The following is a 7,020-nucleotide window of genomic DNA, read 5'->3' as shown; positions in this document are numbered from 1 at the left end:
CTTTTTTTCCTTAAGATTTAAAATCCTTCCAGGACAGTACTGCCCAAATGAAGTATAATGCAAGCCAGAAATGTGAGCCACACATGTAATTTTAAATGTTCTGGTCATCACATTCTTACAAAGTGAAAACAGAGAAGGCAGAGAGCACAGAGGATTTGTAGGGTAGTGAGCTTGTGAATTTACTCACTATGATACCACGATGGTAAATATGTCCTTATACATTGACCAACCCATAGCATGTACAACACCAAGTCACTGATTGTAATAAATGTCCCTTCTGATGGGGACTGTCCACAGTGGGGGAGGCTGTGGGGTGAGGGAATGGGGGGTATATGAGAGCTCTCTATACTACTTTCTGCCCAATTCTGCTGTGAATCCAAAACTGCCCTTAAACATAAGTTTATTAATTAAAAAAATTATAGATTATTAAAAAGTGAAAAAATGGTGCAATTAATGTTAATATATTAACCCAATATATCAAAAAATATTACGTCAAGATGTAATCTGTATAATAATCCTTGGCAATCCAGTGGTTAAGACTCACTGCTGTGGCCTGGGTTCAATCCCTGGTCAGGGAACTAAGATCCCACAGCCTGTGGCATGGCCACACAAAAAAAAAAAAAATCAGTTTGCAGATGGCCAGAGACTGGAAGCTGTGCATTCAGGGTGGCGACGCTGGGGACAGGAGGGTATCACAACTGTTGCTGTTCAGTCGGTCAGTCACTCCTGACTCTTTGCGACGCTATGGACTATAGCCCACCAGGCTCCTCTGTCCATGGGCTTCTCCAGGCAAGAATACTGGGGTGGGTTGCCATTTCCTTCTCCAATCACAACCGTGGCTCACACCTCAAGCCTGTGAAAGGGCAGTTTCAGACGCTGGAGAAGGGTTTCTTTTGAGGCTCCTGGTTTGTGAGCCTCACATCTGTCGCCTGCTACAAGCCAGGCCTGAATCTAAAGCCTTTACCTTCACAAACTCCTTTGACTGGTGCTGGGAGCCGGCATATTGCATATTGAGTGCAGCACTTTCCACAGCATCATCTTTCAGGATCTGGAATAGCTCAACTAGAATTCTATCACTGCCAGGAGCCAGCGTGAGGAACTCTGCCCATGACAACGGTCATGAGGAAGGAGGCTCGGCATACGCAAAGGCGGGATCGAGCCTCAGAAGTCCCCCTGGAAATTCTCGAGCATCTACCCCCAAAACCAGAGTCTGCCTACTTTCTGCTTTGTGCTTTCACCTACACCTCTGACTTTACGGGGGCTGTCCCCCACTACCTCTCTCTGAAAAAAGAGTTAGCTTACAGCTCCAGTTAATAATTCCTGGGTGTGACAGTGTTTCAACCTACAAACTCCTTTGGAAGTCCTCTAGCCTGCCTGAATAGGTTTTTCCGGCCCCATGAGATTGTTCAGAGCCTCCCAACTGTGAGAGGCAGGAGATGTTCTAAACTGTCTAAACACAGATTCCTTTGAGTAGTTAAAAGATTTATTAGAAATTGTATTGGTGAAGGGTTTTTCACTTATTGGGCCAATGTTTGCTGCTAAGTCTCCATACTCCTTACCTACTGTGTCCTTGGCAGTGTATTGATTGATATAATGGGTGTATAGAAATGGAAAATGCAGCTTTGTCCAATGCTTTTTTGGAGGCTGGTGCCTGACTTTGGAATAATCACCTTTAGAGAAAAATCAGTTTCTTAAAATGTTAACAGGCCTCCGGGCCAGAAGATGATGTCAATCACCTGAACTTTTGCATATGATAAGTTTGAAAGCCTGGCTTCGATTAGAACCAGGAACTGCTGTCCTTGCATGACTCCACCCCTTCCCCCATTATCCTCTATGCATAACTTAAGGTATAAAAACTACTTTGGAAAATAAAGTGTGGGCCTTGTTCACCGAAACTTGGTCTCCCCATGTCGCTCTCTTTCTCAAATTCTGGCTGAGTCTCCATCTGGAGCGTGGAACCCGCCATGCTTGCTAATTATGCCTGGGCTTCTAAGATCCGACCGGGGAGGCCTCAGTGTCTCCTCTCCTTCGGGAGAACGGAAGGACGCCTGCGGCCTCCGTAAGTGGTGCAAACTTCTTGTCTTGAAGTTTTATTGGTCTCCCGCGTAAACCAAGCTACTCAGCCTCTTTTCTGCACTGAATTTTCCTACTGAGCTATCCTCATTCTATTACTCCTTATATCCTTAATTAACGTTTAATTAAGCAGTTATTTCCTGACCCTCGCCTACGCTGTCTCTCCTTCAAATACCCTGGATCAGCTGGGGCTGGTCCCCGGCAGACTGGTACAAATGTATCCTTATCCCCACTTTACAGACAAGGAAACTGAGGCTCAGAAAGGTTAAGCTACTTGCTTCCAAGTCCAGACCCTCATGATGCAATATCCAGGCAACGTCTCCAGAATGTTCTGGTGGGCCTGCCTCAGATTCACCAGGGATGTTTATAAAAACAGAGATGGCACAACCCTCCCTCGAACCTATGGAACAAGGGTCTTGTGGGGCAAAGAACTCCTCAGGTTTGAGAAGGAGCCAACTCTTCCTGCCATGGTGGGCTGAGGGCTGGCCCATTCCCAGGTCGCAACCTGGTCCGGGCACGTGCTGCTAACTCTGCAGGGTCCCTGGGCAAGACTGACCGGCGGACTGAGACTGGGAAGGTCTGGGACAGGGTTGGGATTGTGGGAGCACCTCTGACCATGGTATCCCCTCCCTCAGTTCCGGGACAACCTTCAGGACCTGCTCCCCATGCTGCCCAAGGCTGATGACCACTTCCTCCTGCGCTGGCTCCGAGGTGAGGCCAGCTGGGGTTGGTGGAGGCTGACAGGGTGGCAAGGAATGGGGGTGCTGCTTCAGGAAAGCAGGTGGGAGACTTTGGGGGACAGCCCTGAAGAGTAGGCTGGAATCTCAGTTCCCGTCCAAATCAGCGGAGCACAAAAATCTTACGGCGCCTCAGTTTCTTCATCCATAAAGTGGACATGAGGCCACCTCCCCAAGGGTTGTCACGAATTAAATGAGAGGGTGTAGCGCCTGGCATGGTGGGCAACAGGGTGAGGTGAGGTTAGAGGTAACGCCTGGGAAGTTCTCAGGATGACAGGCCTGGCCAGGTCTTGAGTAAATACCACTGAACTGTCTTCAGGACTTGCCCTTGGGTCTGTCTCCAGCTCCTTGAAGACAGGGCTTCAAGTGTCATCCTCTCAGGGATCTGACACCAAGTGCCCAGTGAGCATTCAGAGAGTGGGTGTAATTAAAGGCAGAGGAGGAATTTCCTCTAGGAACAGCCGCAGTAGTGCAGAATAGTTAGAGTGACAGAAACCACCCTAGAACTTAGGGAGAAAATTCATGTCATCTCAGCATATCCCATGGAATGGCTTTTGAGCTTGAGCCAGGAGAGAAGTCAGAAGCCAGGCTGGAATCAGACAGAACAGTGATTGCTAGCAGGGTGCCCATACAAGCTGCCTCACTTTCCTGGCCTGTGTAATACTGGTCTCTACCTTCAAGATGCTGGGAGTCAGACCTGAGGTCATGGGCGCACACAGAGCCTGCACAGAGGAAGGCCTCCCTTCTGTTCTGTTTCATTTGATTGTTGGTTGTTTTTTTTTTTTTTTAATTATTGTTTATTTACAAACTTTATTTTTTAGAACCATTCTAAAAAGATTTACAGAAAAGTTGTGAAGAGAGTACAGAAAGTTCCCATAGATGCTGCACACGAACACTTGACTTTCATATGTATGTCTGTGACCTTTAATGAGCCATTATTGCTATGTAATTAGTAATTAAGATCTGTGTTTTATTTAGATTTGCTTAGTGTTTTTCCATTTTGGGATCCTATCCAGGACACCACATTCCATTTTCTTGTCGTGTCTCTTCAGGCGCTCTTGGCTGAGGCAGTTTCTATTTCATTTTTAATGTCATTTTAATGTCTTTTTCCCCACCCAAGCTAAAAAAGGAGTTGGAACAGTAGATTTCTTTTCTTTTTTTTTTTTTTAATGTGGAGTATAATTGCTTTACAATGCAGTTAGTATCTGCTGTACAACAAAGTGATTCGGTTCTATGTATACATATATGCCCCTCCTCTTGTACTTCCCTCCCGCCCCTCTAGGTGATCACAGGGCCCCAGGCACCCACCCCGCATCCTGCCCCTCTGGGTGATCACAGGGCCCCGGGCACCCACCCCGCATCCGGCCCCTCTGTGTGATCACAGGGCCCCAAGCACCCACCCCCCATCATAACCCTCTGGGTGATCACAGGGCCCCGGGCACCCACCCCGCATCCCGCCCCTCTGTGTGATCACAGGGCCCCAGGCACCTACCCCCCATCATACCCCTCTGGGTGATCACAGGGCCCCGGGCACCCACCACCCATCCCGCCCCTCTAGGTGATCACAGGGCCCCAAGCACCCACCCCCCATCCCACCCTTCTGGTTGGTCACGGGCACCGAGCACCCACCCCCACTCCCGTCCCTCCAGGCTGGATCCGGTGTGTTCTCTGCACCAGGAAGCTCTGCCTGTGTGTCTCCATCAGAGCACCCGCAGCTGTCTGCCTGCACCTCTCTCGCCCCCAGCCCTGAAAGCCTGGGCTCCGTGCGCTGGGCAGCCTGCACCCCAGTGCTGGGCGCTGTACAGGTGCTCAGTCAATACCTGCAGAACACCTGTGCTGCTGGCTCAGTGGTGGAGAATCCACCTGCCGATGCAGGAGACACGGGTTCGATCCCTGGCCCGGGAGGATCCCACATGCCATGCAGCAGCTAAGCTCCTGGGCCACAGCTGTTGAGCCTGTGCTCTCGAGTCTGGGAACCGCAGCTACTGAGCCCACGTGCTGCAACTACTGAAGCCCGCATGCCCTGGAGCCTGTGCTCCGCCTCAAAGAGAAGCCCGTGGGCCCCAACTAGAGAGCGGCCCCGGCTTGCCGCAGCTAGAGAAAAGCCCACGCGGCCACAAAGACCCAGCACGGCCGAAAAGAAACAAATAAAATCATACAAAAAAGAAATTTCCCATGGGGGCAGAAGCAACCAGAGCCAGTGCCACTGACACCTGGGGAAGAGCCCCTCTGGCAAGGCTGAGGCACAGCGCCTGCAACCAACACTCGCACAGGGAAGGCTTGGCTCCGTGCAGCTGTTCTTTTTAAAATTTATTTTATTGAAGTACAGTTGATTTACAAGGTTGTGTTAGTTCCTGGTGTACAGAAAGGTGATTCAGTTATACACACAAACATACACACACACACACACACATATATATTCTTTTTCCATTATATATATATATATTTTCCATTATGGTTTATTACAGAACATGGACTATAGCTCCCTGTGCTATACAGCAGGACCTTGATGTTCATCCATTCTATATATAATAGCTCGCATCTTCTAATCCCAAACATCTCTCACTTTAGAAAATGCTTTTATTCATGTCTTTTCTTCATACTTCCCCAAACTGCTTACCAGTTCAGTCCAGTTCAGTCCAGTCCAGTCGCTCAGTCGTGTCCGACTCTTTGCGACCCCATGGACCGCAGCACGCCAGGCCTCCCTGTCCATCACCAACTGCCAGAGTTTACTCAAACTCATGTCCATTGAGTCAGTGATGCCATCCAACCATCTCATCCTCTGTCATCCCCTTCTCCTCCCACCTTCAATCTTTCCCAGCATCAAGGTCTTTTCAAGTCAGTTCCTTACATCAGGTGGCCAAAGTATTGGATTTCAGCTTCAACATCAGTCCTTCCAATGAATATTCAGGACTGATCTCCTTTACGATGGACTGGCTGGATCTCCTTGCAGTCCAAGGGACTCTCAAGAGTCTTCTCCAACACCACACTTCAAAACATCAATTCTTTGGTACTCAGCTTTCTTTATAGTCCAACTCTGACATCCATGCATGACCACTGGAAAAAACAATGCCTTGACTAGATGGACCTTTGTCGGCAAAGTAATGTCTCTGCTTTTTAATATGCTATCGAGCATATCTGCTTATCTAGCATATCTAGTATATCTGCTTTTTAATACGCTAACTGCTTACCAAATATAGCACCAATCAGAGTAGTCTTTTGTATTGTAGTTTTTGAAAAAGCAATAAAAAGATCCAAAGTGCTTGAGATATCCATGACAGCCATGGAGTCATATTTCTTAATTACTACGTCAAGACGCTATTGTTTTATTGAGTTGCCCTTGTCTCAGATGTTAAACTCTCTTGACCTGTTGCTGCTGCTGCTGCTAAGTCGCTTCAGTCGTGTCCGACTCTGTGCGACCCCATAGATGGCAGCCCATCAGGCTCCCCCATCCCTGGGATTCTCCAGGCGAGAACACTGGAGTGGGTTGCCACATCGTGTTGTAATTAAAAGAGGAATTTGCTTTGAATCAGCGCTTGTTGGTTTTTCGATATCCTATACCACGGCTCAGTGGGTAAAGAATACACCTGCAATGCAGCAGAAAGAAAAGGTGTGGGTTTGATCCTTGGGTCGGGAAGATCCGCTGGAGAGGGAAATGGCAACCCACTCCAGTATTCTCGCCTGAAAAGTCCCACGGACAGAAGAGCCTGGCAGGCTACAGGCCGAAGGGTCGCAGAGAGTCGGACACGACTGAGTGACTAAACACGTGCACGCATACCGTTCACTGTTTACGAAGCCTTAATAAAAGGGCTGGCAGAGAGGAAGCTGTTCGGACTGTTATGTCTCTATTGTAGTTAGTTTTAAGTTGTGGGTCACTTATAACTGAAAAACTGGCTACTAGTAACTTGTTTTCATGTCCAGCCTCTAGACTAATTTTATGGGAGAGGAAAATGTACATTTCTGGAACCAAAATTGCATATGAAATGAACTGGTGTTGACGAGAGGATTAGAGTATTAGCATGCATTTGCATCTTTAGAATTTCATCTTTGTTTTTCTGGATATAAATGAATATATAATAAAAAAGTAGAAGTCTAGGTTATACTACACTGAAATGTCCCTCTATCTCTCCCAATTTATTTTATAGTCTGTTCCTTTGAGCGTCACTGGATCAGAAGTTTTCTTAGGCATCTTCTATCATTCTCAAATAAT

At 47.8% G+C, this 7,020-nt stretch overlaps 1 long non-coding RNA gene across 1 annotated transcript; it reads left to right on the top strand.

Moving 5' to 3' along the window:
• Positions 1–1,584: 1,584 nt before the first annotated feature.
• LOC129630222 (uncharacterized) lies at positions 1,585–5,972 on the top strand. The gene is made up of 3 exons (XR_008703603.1): positions 1,585–2,059; positions 2,709–2,784; positions 5,632–5,972. It is a non-coding gene; the product is annotated as an uncharacterized LOC129630222 (long non-coding RNA).
• The last annotated feature ends 1,048 nt before the right edge of the window (positions 5,973–7,020 follow it).

This window comes from Bubalus kerabau, chromosome 16 (genome assembly GCF_029407905.1).
Source record: "Bubalus kerabau isolate K-KA32 ecotype Philippines breed swamp buffalo chromosome 16, PCC_UOA_SB_1v2, whole genome shotgun sequence".
NCBI classification, from domain to species: domain Eukaryota; kingdom Metazoa; phylum Chordata; class Mammalia; order Artiodactyla; family Bovidae; genus Bubalus; species Bubalus kerabau.
This window is presented reverse-complemented; position numbering and strand designations above follow the sequence as displayed.